Source organism: Ictidomys tridecemlineatus, chromosome 6 (assembly GCF_052094955.1).
Source record: "Ictidomys tridecemlineatus isolate mIctTri1 chromosome 6, mIctTri1.hap1, whole genome shotgun sequence".
In the NCBI taxonomy this organism is placed as follows: Eukaryota; Metazoa; Chordata; class Mammalia; order Rodentia; family Sciuridae; genus Ictidomys; species Ictidomys tridecemlineatus.
The window spans coordinates 32,048,594-32,062,285 of record NC_135482.1 but is presented as its reverse complement, the minus strand read 5'-3'; the positions used below and the strand labels follow the sequence as shown (position 1 = coordinate 32,062,285).

Below are 13,692 nucleotides of genomic sequence, written 5' to 3'. Positions count from 1 at the left end.
TGTTTTTTCCTCAGGATTTCTATCTTCTTATTGAAGTGATCTTTCACTTCTTGGATTTTTCTCTCAGATTTCACTACTTACATCATCTTTTACTTCGCATATCAGCACAACGCAGAGCCTGGATGCTTCCAATCCATGCTGGGAGTCTGTACCCCTGGAGTCTCTCCTGGGTTCTGCTCATGCGGCCAGGAGCCAGTCATTCCCCCCACCACCACCTTTGGTTCCTGTATTTCTAGACTTCTTGGGCTCAGTCCTGAAGCACACATTCACTCACTGCCTTACTCCCTCCACCCCCCCCCCCATTAAGTTCCTGATCCTTCTCAGCTAGTCCTGTGAACTGCTAGACTAAAAGGGTGGGAGATACCAGAAATATCCTGGGTCTGAGTGTTTAAAACTCTCAAACTATAAACTCTTCTAGTTTCAAATTATAAACATTTTTCTTTCAAATTCTCCTGGGTACAACAGTCTGCATGCCTGAATTTCACCTGTTTTTTTAGTCGCCCCCTAGGCCATGAGGTGGTCCTCTGCCAGGTTAAGTTATCAGACCCAGCTTGAATTACAATACCTACACCTGCTGGCCATTGTAGCTCTGCAGGAGGTAATGGCAGATGGCTATCTTAGCTCTGTGTGGGCTCTTTGAAGATGTGCAGTGCTTTTCAACAGGAGAACATAGTGAGCTTACCCACTGGATTAGTTCAACAATGTCTTCCATAACTGATGTCTCTGTTTTAAGACACTCCATGGTGCCCCCTGAAATGCAGGTTTTCTCAGTCCTCCTCTTTGATTTGCCTGCTGTGGATCTGCATCAGAGGCTGCCAGCACCCGTGGTGAGTTTTTTCTTCCTTTTTAAATTTTGTAATTTTATCCACACTTCTGAGGCCCTAAGCTGTTCTGAGAGTCTGTTATTAAGTCCTAGTAAGGTTTCTCTTTTCACCCACCTCAAAGAGAAGCAGTTTGTCAGCTTTCCTGATCTCACACCATTGGCGCAGCTTGGAAAGTAAACTCCTCTCTTCCACCATCTTTCTAGATTGTCTAAAATCATTATTTTCATATGAAAACTGTAGAAGGCAGTAAGAAGAGTGACTTAGGAAAACTAGACAAAAAACACAGAATTAATTGTAACAGCTTAAATTTAGCAAATAATTTCATCAGAGTTATAAATACAAATAACTAAACCATGAAAGTGTTCCTCCTTAATCGCCAATATGTATTTAGTAAGAGTATGTAAAAGTAAAAATATAAACATCAGCACTGAGATGAGAGGTGTTGTCTTTCATATTAATTATGATAGCAGTTAGATATTAACTAAAATAGATAAATCAAGAAAAAGAAATATTAATTATCTGGAATTATATATTAAACAGCAGAATTAATAAAATCCTGAAATGTTTAGAAGAGGATACTTAGGAAAAGGAAAAAACAAAAAAAGGAATTGGAAATAATGGCTTTTCACCCTAAATTCTTCTATATTATTAGGTACAAGTATTGTTTTGATCCAGATGCCTACTTGATATCTCTATTTGAATATCTCAAATGCACTGCAAAGAAAAAATCAAGTCCAACCATGAGTTCACAGACTTATTGTTTTCTCATTGTCTCCTGTGTCAGCCAATGGCACTGATGTGTATATTTGGTCACACTCTTCTCTGTGGCTCATGTACCTTGTCCTATTTCTCACTAAGCTTTACCAGTTTTCCTTGTGTGATTATTCCTTGAATTATCTGCACTTTTCTTTTTCTTCATGGTTGCTTTTATGCTACACTGTCTCTTTCCCATAGTAATGAATTAGCTGCTTAGTGGAGTGCCCTAAAATCATTCTGAGCTCTCTTATTAGAGTCTGAGTGATCTTTTCAAATTGCAAATGTGGTCTTGTTTCCTATCCCCTCATTAAACACAGGAATGAGTTTAATTTTGTTCTTGAACATAGAACAGGTCTTCCTTTGAAGGCTTAGGAGCCCCTGGGTAGTGATGCCAGAGAGCTATATCCTACATCACTCTCTAACCCACTTTTTGTGCTCATACCTACTTTAGCTTTTTTAAAGTTACCTTTATTCACAGAACCTGTGTATGAGCTTCCTTTTCTGCATAGTGTAACTACCCTTTCCCATAACCCACCCCTACCTTGTTCATTCCTAATTATTCTTCAGATCTCAGCTAATGGGAAGGTGAATATATTCATGTGAATTAAAATCTCTCTATTTTTACTGTTTCCCCACCAAAGATCGAGCTTCTCCTAACACTGAGGTGAATGAGAAAGTGATGTATTGATTTCTGTTCATGGTCACAATTCCAGGGGCTAATATCGTGCCTGATGAATTGCACAGAATGAAAATTATTTGTCATGAATTAATATTTGACCCTCTGTTCCATTATTTAAGCAAGAATGCAAACTTTCTAATCTTTCTATCAGTATTCTTCCAATATAAGTTCCTCTGGTATAAACTGTACTTCTTATCCTTTTTCTCTGTTTCTGGTTCTATTTCTATTCCAAGTTGCTCTCACACAACTTGAAAGAATGCTGAGAGAGCTGATTTAAGTGTGAATATGCTATTACCTGGATGCCTTTAGCTACTTGAGAATTGCTAGACTCCTGGGGATTTTAAAAGGAGAAATAATACTTTCCACATTTAGTGCTAATCATAGCTTTACCTTTTTCTTCAACTGTTCTTATATTTGCTTTTTTTTCTTGTTATCCTTTGCAAGTAAATATTTACTTCCCCAAGATATATTTCACCAATTAAACTGATTTTTAGTCTTCACATTTTCAAGGTAATTATAGGTAGGCCACTATGGGTCCATTGAAAAAAATTCAGGTTCACTTGGAGACTGTACTTGGTATCACTGTTAAAAGTAGTATATCATGTTCTACAAAGTAAGAATCTACTACTTTCTGAATTCTGAAATAAAGCATAGGGCTAAAGACAGAGTAGGCGATGGATGATGATTTGCTTAATGAAAGAAAATGATACCTTGTTTGAATTGGAAAATCAACTATGTGCCAGCTTTATGATGCTTATGAGTTTTCGGTTTTAGTTCTTTTTTTTTTAATGTTGTGGTTCAGGAAATTCTTGGCATATAAATAAGAGGTGTAGGAAGTATTTCTGAGTTTATACAATATAGGTGGTCTCTGTGTTTTCAGATGGGAAAAAAAGTACTTCAATAAAAAAAAAGATTCTTTTAATTGACCAAGATGATAGTATAAATTTTAAGTATTTTTATTTGAAAAAATATTTTTCCTGGCAGCTGCATATTGTGGCCCCATATTAAGATTAATTCAGACAAAAAAAAGGAGTCTTGATGTTTTCTATCTGTTTCATATTGGCAATCAATCTTGCCGAGACCAACTAATATAAAGATTAATTTTGATTAGGTAAAATTGTCCCCAGGAGAACTTCAGAACTGAAAAAAAATAAATTATGTCAAAGCTTTTTCCTTCAATTTCAAATTGAATGAATTTCCAAGGAAATGACAAGGTTTCCTTGGTTTGGCAGGTATGACATTTTGACATGAATATATGAAAAAGATCAAAAAGATGGAGGTAAATTTCTACTTTTTCCTGACTTCATAAAAGTGCAGTAGAGTTTGACAAAGCTCTTTTCTTTCACTAACTCCCACAGTCTATAACTTTGAGCTGAGAATTCACAATAAATGTCAAGGAGGATTCAACTTGGAACTTAGTTTTCCTTACATGAATGATCCAAGGAGACATTCTGTAAACTAAAGGAAAATGCTACTACCCAACTATAATAAAATAAGAAAGTATTGCATTTGGTGGATTGTTCCAGAATGATTGCTAGAACCATTTATATGTATTTCTTTAATTTTCAGGAGATCCTAGTACTTATTCACAGATATATTTTATTTTTTCAAATACTATTAAAAGTTACATTTTTAAGACAAATGCTCAATGACGTGCATATAAATTAATCTTCTTTATGTGTTTTTTAGAAAAAGTCTTAGGCTAAAACAATCAAAGATTAATGTCTAAATCTCTACTGCACAGAAACATATCATATTTCACTGGTGAATAAATGTAATTAACTTTATGTCTGATCTAATAAAATTTTCCTATCTTGGTTAAAAATGAAATACAAGAATATTAAAATGCTATTTTTCTTGGTTAAGATCAAAATTATAAGTGAGATGAATGTAGGCATCAGCAATAAGATGCCAACTTATTTAATTTTAAATACATTAGATTGTGGAGAAATTTTATTCATCTAGAAGTATCAAAATCTGTGTGTAACATTTGACAAGTTTTAAAAATTTGAAACAATCATGGCATTTATCTTTCCTTTATAAAAAGCTATATTTTTATTTCTGGTACAGAAACATAATTTTAGTTCTTCAATTAATATAACCAATAAACATTTATAGATCACCTACTACATCTTAGACATTGTGCTAAGCTTTTTCAGAAGGGAATTAAGCATCATCTCTGATAATTGAGAGTTCTTTCCAGAAGAAACACACTTAATAATATTCGCCATACAGTGTAAGACATGCTTAAATAATGGCATGTGTAAAGAGAATTGTGGTGGAGTATAGAGGGGATATTAATCATATTGTGCTTGACACATGTGAGAAAGAAATCTCACAGAAACACAGATCAACCGTGATGCCATTGCAGGAAGGCGCTCACAAGCCAAGGGATATGGGAATCTTTTAGAAGCTGGAAAATGCAAGGAAAGGATTCTCAGACATCCTCTGGAAGAACCGGACCAACCAACACTTGGAATGGAACCACCATTTGACCCAGTTGGCCCTCTCCTAGGTCTATTCCCAAAGGATTTAAAAACAGCATACTACAGTGACAAAGCAACAACCATGTTTATAGCAGTTCAACTCACAATAACCAAACTATGGAAACAAATTAGGTGTCCTTCAACAAATGAATGAATTAAGAAAATGTGATGTTATACACACACACACACACACACACACTCTCTCTCTCACAGTGGAATATTACTCAGCTGTAAAGAAAAACGAAATTATGACATTTGCTGGTAAATGGGTAGAACTGGAGAATATTATGCTAAGTTAAAAAAAATAAAACAATGGCTGAATGTTGTTTCTGATTTGTGGATGCTAACCCAAAACAAGGGAGGTTGGGGAGGGGAATAATAGAACTACTGGATTAGACAAAGGGAAATGGAGGGAGGGAGGGGGGAGCAGAATAAGAAAGACAGTAGAATTAATCAGTCATAACTTTCCTATCCTCGTATTTGGATACATGACCAGGGTAACTCCACATCATGTACAACCACAAGAGTGACATCCTGAATAGAATAAGTTATACTCTATGTATGTATATTCTGCCCAAATACATTCTACTGTCATGTATAACTAAAAAGAACAAATTATAAAACAAAAACCACATATCTGAGGGTAAACTTCTGCTAACACCAAATGAAAGATGAGGGAGTATTTATTCTTCAGTGACTGTGAACGCAGATGTTCTGGGGGATTTCTTTAATAAGTGTGGTTCTGGACATTAATAATGTGGCTTTGTTGGATTATTTTGTGGTGCCTGTGATATTACTTGTACTACAATACATGTTGGCAACCATTTCAAATAAAACAACATTTTTTTTTTTTTTTGGTGGGGGACGGTACTGGGATTGAACTCCAGGGCACTTGAGTATTGTTTTATTTTTTTACTTAGAGACAGGGTCTCATTGAGTTCTTAGTGCTTCACTGTTGCTGAGGCTGGCTTTGAACTCCAGATCCTCTAGCCTTAGTCTCCTAAACCACTGGGATTACAGGCATGTGCCACTGCGCCCAGCTAAGAAAGCAACATTTTTATTACATATTGGATCTTAATTCTATTGTACACAGAATAGAATGTGTGTAATAGTAGTCAAATTGAGCCTTATTAAGTTTAAATATTGAACAGTCTTTTCCAACTTACTTTTAATCTTTCAAGGAAAATAAAGATCACCTTGTAATTAGAGTTTATGCTACTACCCTTTTCATTTCTCCCTACCTTCCAAAATATGTTTAGTGCTAATATATTTTTCTCAATCTCCCTACCTTCCAAAATATGTTTAGTGCTAATATATTTTTCTCAATTCTCATTATTACATAAATTAGGCTGTTTTATTTCTAAGGCTTTGAAATTATTCCTCACCATAGCTTACTGCAGACCATTTTCACATCATTCGAATCCCATATAATTGTGCCTTGATTTAATTATCTTTAAAAATTTGTTTTCCATCTTCATCATGCTTCCTTCAACATATCCAGGATTATCATTCAACCTTGGTGAATATACCTAGCTAACCTTTACTTTTAAATCATAAAAGTGGCAAAGATGGATGTTTAAAATAGGAAATAAGAAATTTTTTTTTTAGAAGCAAATTTTGTAAGTGTACCTTTAGGAAACTTTTCCTTCAAACAGAAACATGGCAAGAAAAGAGACCCAAGGATGCCATGTAATACTGGACAATTAAAAATACAATAAGATCTATGAAAGATGAATCTGGCACGGTCACTCTGACCTGGGACTGGGCATTACGCTGTACATCTCAGTGATGAGTAAAGTCTATACCAACTCACACAATGCAGAGAAGACACTAAGTAAATCCTGTAATGTTACTAGTCATATGGTAAATTGAAGTTGTCATCAGCTGTAATTATAAATGTTGGGAAACATGGCGGTTAACTTGGTAAATGAGAGACTTTGAATTTTTAAAGATAAAGGCAGGTGAACAAATTCAGCATTTAAAAAAAAAAGTCAGTGGCTAGTTTCCTAGTAAAAGACAATTTAGAATGTAGGAAATTGAATGCAGAATTAATGCACAGAATGAAAAGTAGCTGAAGAAGAAAACTTTCCTTCTTCACTTAAAAAAGCATGTCATGTATTAATTGAAGAATTGGAATAGAACCCGAGTCTTAGTCAAATAGCCACTACCTATCTTATATCCTAGAAGTTATAAAAGAGGACGTAATATGGCATTAATAGAAAACAAACATATATGACTCTTAGTCTTTAGAAAAATTTAGGAAATCATTTTGAGATAGAATTTGCAATAATAAGGACACTAAGGACATATCTATTCTAAACATATTGAAATTATATATATATATATATATATATATATATATATATATGAGCAAGAGTCATGGAAGAAAGCAAAATTCACTTGAGATGGTAGAGAGGAAGAATTTGGTAAGAGGACCATGTACAATAGGTGAATTGTTAGAATGAAGAACATAAACCAGAATAAAGAGACACTCAGTGACAACAGTGGGAAGCCACTGCTCTCTCCAGAGGTAATACAACAATGAAGTCTCAGCCAGTTGATGAGGACTACACTCAAGAGATAAGGCTACTGCTCAGGAATTTGATTACCCTTGGAGGGAAGACTTATCCCCAGCTTTATTTCCCCTGCCCTCCAGTCTCCTATTGGAGTACTTTGGCCAGAACCATCTGGAAGTTGATCAGCAGACAAGCAGAAGAACCCAGTGCACATAAAAAAGTCCTTAGAATCTGGGAGCAGAGAATAGATCCCAGATGAACACGGGTCTGAGGAAACACCTAACATAATATATAAGGTATTTAAACCCCTTGGTAAATTTGTGTGGTTGATTAAATTATTGATGCTCATTTTAAACTTTTCTATAGTAGTGTTAAGTAAGTCCACATTCAAGTTCACCTTCCCTCCTCTGACTTTGTACTTGGCCATGTGATTCACTTCTGCTAATATTAGTAGATGTAGTACAAAATATCCTGCACAGTTTTGGTTGCCCTCTTATACCTTTGCTGTTGCCAAAAAAAAGTCAACCAACCAACCAACAGAAACCGATCAGATAACTCTCCATCTTCAACTTGGGCCCTTCCCTTCCCAATTCCCCTGGAAAAAAGTTTACATGGATCAGTAAATTCATATAGCTAACCTGGAGACCTACAGCTGAAGCAGTTTTCCCAGTAGACCTGTGAGCTTGAAAATAAATGACTAATTGTTTCTTTTTAAGTCACTGAGTTTTTCAGTGATTGTTACAATGCAGTGCTGGCCATCAGTCTGATGTAGCATTCATAATGTCTTACATACATTATCCCCTTGAAACTCTGAGTTACTAAAACAGCACTCCAGATAAATCAAGAGAACTTCCTGAACCTCAGAGAACCCACTTATAGTGATCCTCTGGTCACTATAATTAGCACTATTCTGGTGTTCACTCTTACATAGTAACTCTAATTACATTAAAACTCTAATTACATTAAGTCTATTACAAAATCAGTTCTCTGATAAAAAATTGTTTTGAATGATTTATTGAAGAATCAACTCTGTGTCTTTTTCTACTTGTATTCTTTCTTTCATTAGTATATATATATATAAAAACCAGAATTCATTTCAGATGATAGAAAGGAAAAGACTTACACATGTAAAAGACTATTTAATATCCTGGGGGGCTATAGTGGTAGAATAGATCCCTAGAACCTCTGCATAATGAATGTACAACAACATTTTAGTAATGAGAATTCATTTACATGTGTCTCCCCTACCATACCCTCCTGTTTTCCTGCTTAGTAAAAATTATATCATACTGAACACAGTATTTGGGTAGTTTTCAGAAAAAGCATGAGTTGCAGATTCATCTATAGGTTTCCTGTTGCTATATTTTTATTTTATTGTATGGTATTCAGTGCTGCTTATCTACTGTGCTTTATTCAATAGTTTCCTTGTTGATGAACATTCCCATATTCTACTTGTTTTGAGCTCTATCTTTTTGTTTGAGAATAATCATAGAGCAAGAAGGAAGTATAATGAAACCTCCTGGTTAATATCATCCTGTCCCAGTATAAATGAGCATGGTTAGGAATTTTAGGAAATATGAATTATGCTAATGGTTCTTGAACTTACCTGTTATAGAGTTTTATTGCTATATCCTCTCAGATTATAATAAATTTAATAAGATTGCATTAATAAGATCAGAAGTCTGGCCCTTAAGTGATTACCCATGTTTTTGACAGAAGACACATTAGCATTTATTTAACACTTACTAGGTATGTAGTTCATGAAACTTACTCTGCTATAAGTGTGATAAGGAACTCTTAATAGGTATAAAATAAACATTAATATCTATTCAATTGAGTAAGTTATTTTCAGTTTATATCTCAAGAAGGGGAAATGATCCTTTTCACAAAAGCAGCTTTAAAATACCCCTAACCTTTGCCAAAGTGCTAAAAAAAATAATATAGAATGGAAAATATATATAATTTATAGAAAGCTTAAACTTAGTTTAAAAACTCATAATGAACTACTACAAAATTTATTTCTATTAACCAGCAAGACAGGAGAACAGGTTGGGGAAGGAAACACTCCCATAGAAATTAACTGATAGAAATTCAGAAGCAAAAGACAACTTTCTATCAGAAATAGCTTTCCTACCCAGGAAGCTTAGGGCTATAAAAGGTGGGACTTTTCTAAGAGATCCACTTATATTCATAATTAAGAAAAATGTACACTATACAAAATGCAGTTTTTCAATGATAAAAATGATATGAAATTATGGTCCCTTCCTATGTCCCTTATCCTTTATAGTATATTATATATAGTGCATATGGTTTAATTCCAAATACTAATCTCACTAACAAGAAACATTCTAGTCCCGTTCATTGATCTCCAAGCTAAAAAACAAAAATTCTGTAGATATCAAAAGATAAAGGCACATGGATGATTGGGTGACTTTATTCTGATTATTCAAATTTCAGTTTTGGTGCAAACTTAGGTTATCATTCCTGTCTGTGTCATAATCCTGTCCAATGTGGTACAAAAGAACAATATCACATAGCCATTCAAAACCCTGGTTTCTTTTTTTTTTTTTTCCACAATTGCTGCCTAAGTGCCTCTTCCAATTGTTAACCATATCTGTGAGAAATAAAAAGTCCAGACTCTTTGCCCCCAAAGCTTTATAGCTTGGATGACCACTATGCTAATTAAAATTAAGTACCTTACAAAAAAAAAGACTTTGTACTTTAATCCCATCTAGCTATCTCTAAACTTTAATGTCATTGGTCACAAGGTAGATAGAGCGAGAGATTATGAATGGGTAGAAGCATAAGGACAAACATTAGAGGAAAACCAACTCTGGTACAGGCTATATTGTTCTTACACAGTCAGCATGGTCTTTGCTTCCAGAATTGTGCATTACATTATATGATATCCATTGCCAAGGACAATTAAATGTCTTAAACATATAAAGAGTTATTATAAAATGGATGCTGTTAAGCAGCCATCCATCTGCAGATGGGCTTAAATTTTATCTGATGGGATTTAGGATGCTCATGATCATTGCTATTAATATTGACAGAACATTCCTAGAGTATGGATTAGTGAGCAATAACAGTTTGAGAACATACTGATGTGGGATTATAAGCACTGGCACTGGAACAGGTTTCCAAGGGAGACTGTAGATCTCTTTTCCTGGAGACTTATGATAGACGCCTTGTAGTCTGGTATAGTGAAAATCCATCCTATCTCAAGAAGAACGGATGATCTAATGTCTAGAGGTTCATTCCAAGCCCATTATAGAGAACCAAACACAAGACAATGCATTAACAAAGCGTCCTATCAAATGAGTTGTTTGTGCCCTGCTTAAGGTCTCTGTTCCCTGCAGCAACAGATGAATTTGAGCAACAGTTATTTGAATAGAATAAATTATCTCACAATAAGTTAGAGTACATTTTGCATGTAGTTAACTGGATAGACATCATCCTTATTATTTAATCATAATTTAAGCAAGATGTTTTAAAAATAAAAACAGATCTAGAAGTAAAATAAATTATTGTTATAATGTCTTCCTATTGAGTATTAAGGAATAAGAGTGTTGATTTTTCAAGATAAATTCTATGATGGCAGAGGGCGGGGGGCGGGGAGGTTGCAGGGGTTCCTGGCATGTGTTAAGAGTAAGATATCAGATGACTTTCATAGTAAAGCTTTCCCTTCCTTGGGCTCAACTTAATACCAGAGTCTGATTCTGCTCTCTCTTAGTGCCACATTCCAAGCACTATAGAAACTTTTAGCAATAGTTCTCTTAAAGAAGCACTCAAAATCCAAACTGTGCTCTCCCACTGCTTCTACCTTGACTTACATCTTTCATTATTGCTCTCCTTTTGAGCCCATTGATTCAATGGTCGTTTTGTCACCTTGAAACACATTATATCTCCCAGAAAATACATAACATGCTGACTTTACTTCTGCTGAAGTGTGCTGTATTGCACTCCTCTGCAAGCTCTTCAACAAGGCATAATGCTAAGAAATCACCTTTGCTCTCACTGTTTTAAACAAACCCTTGCCCCTGGGATCAACACTTTCAAATTCACTTTTTGGTTTGTAGCAGCCCATTGAATACATTTGAAGCACAAAAACATGCTGTTGCAAAGGAAAAGTGAAGCTTTTAAAGTTTGCAAAGCAGCAGGGGAATTCACTTCTCTAATGGAGAAAATTCAAATTTGCAGTCCCAAGCTGGCAACCCAAGGTGTAACAATTCCTGCAATCTGTTGTGAGGCCTGCAGGTGTAACAAACCTGCCACAGGAAACCGAACAACTGCTTCTCCTATGTACTACAGAGTTAATGGTTTATCTCCCTTTGTCCCAGTTGTTTGATACAAATCATTTTCAGGGACCAATTTAGAAAGATATGCTGTATTCCAATAACATTTCTGCTCTATTTCTTTTCCATTGTGTATCTCCTGATATTCATGACCATTAACAGGAAAACCAAATGTCATATCTGTGCACTTAATAAAACTGCATCACATCAAGAAGATTCAAATCAAGTCTCAGGTCTCAAAAGGACACCACAGGTACCATTTGTTTTGAGTCATTGTTATTATATTATATCTACCTCTCATTTAAGCTACCACAGGTGATAGTAGGACAGCACTTGTATGATAGGGTACTTAGGACCACAGGACCAAGAAACTAATAACTTCGTCAATTGTGTTCTCAGCTTCTAAATTTCTTACACGCTCAATGTTTTTATCTGTAAAATAAGCCCCAAATGGGGTTAGTACAAGAAATAAATGAAATTATGGCTTCTATCTAGCTAAAGAGCTGCTCATCAAACATTTGTCAAGGGCCAATTTACCCTATATATTGGATAAAGGAGTATAATAATAAAGAAGAGAAAGGGTTGATCCAAAGTGAGAATCATTATATTAATCATAAGACACTATTTTTTATTAGAAATTGTTATTATAGTCTAAGATAAAATCCCAGACCTGGCTAAGTAGTTTATAACAGTGTTGATAATCTTAGCAATATAATTATAACTGGTAATTATGTAGTGACACAGGTAATAAATAATATGGAATTTGAAGAAAATCATATGTCTTTTGTACTAGAGATTCTGGAAAAAAATCTAATGAGAAAAAATAATACTTTTATTTTTGTTTCAATCCTGAAAACCATAAAAGCAATTTGTATAAGTAAGTTATTATTTATGATGGCTAGAAATAGTTACAAAGCTTTATATATATTTTTATTTCCAATCACGTTGGGTAAATATACAACTGCCTATATTTATTGAATAACTAAGAAGTAATATACTTTCAATCTTAAATTATATAAAAAGAAAATGTAATGTAATTCTATTTTTTTCTTTTCACAATAAAGTTATATTGCATAAAAATCAAAGTGAAATTGTTGAATGGCAATTAGGCCCAATCCTGAGGTAGGTCTTATAGGAACTTAGTAAAATAAATAAAAGTGCAAATTTTACTTTTAGATACTTCACAACTGATTCGAGACAAATAGGCTTGACACATGAAACAGCTAAAATACTGTGTCAAGTGTTTGGGTTGTACACAAACTTCATTAGATTGCAAGTTCTAAAAAGGCAATATGATAGAAAAAAGATGACCATAAGGTAGAATTCCCAAGGAAGGAAGATTTCTAGAAAGGATAAATCCTATAAGCAACTTGTAGATAAGATCAATGTTTTAGTATCCCTTCTATTATTTATTTGTTTGTTTATTTATTTATTTATACTGGGAATTTAACCCAGGGGCACTTGACCAGTGAGCCACATCCCCATCCTTATTTATTTATTTATTTATTTTTTGTTTTGAGACAACTTCTCACTAAGTTGCTTAGAGTCTCCCTAAGTTGCTGAGGCTGCCTGAACTTTGATCCTTGAGTCACCAGTATCTTTTCTAGTATGTCTCCAGATCTCCATTACTAAAAAAAAAAAAAAAAAAAATTAGATTTGTTTTTCCCCTAAGGCTAGAGTATAAGCCAGGAAATAATGCTATTCTCTGTGAATATATGAACTTATTTAGCTCAGCTGACTTACATTTCAGAACTAAGATCAATGTTTTAGCTGAAATATTTTCCCTACCAATCATGAGTTAAGATTACTTAATTGATCTTTTGACCCTCATATTTGTCTGCAGGTCAGAAGGTACATCTCTAATGTGCCATTGTGTGCTTGAACTGAGTCCAGGGTCTGTAAATAAGGATGGGAGAGTGCTGTTTCTGCTATTTAAGTCAACCAATGTTATTATTTTAAAGAAACCAACTTCCTTCCTTGCACATCCAAGTACATAATAAATAAATAATTCAGATTCCCTAAAATATTTATTATAGGCAGGTGGCATTCTGCATTCTGAGAAAAAGGAATCGTGTAAGAATTGAATGTTTGGTTAACAATAAGTACTAGTAATCACAGCCACTCTGTCCCTTG

At 34.4% G+C, this 13,692-nt stretch overlaps 1 pseudogene; it reads right to left on the bottom strand.

Moving 5' to 3' along the window:
- The window catches only part of LOC101960091 (developmentally-regulated GTP-binding protein 1-like), a 35,524-nt pseudogene extending 33,781 nt beyond the window's left edge, over window positions 1-1,743 (bottom strand).
- Window positions 1,744-13,692: the final 11,949 nt, after the last annotated feature.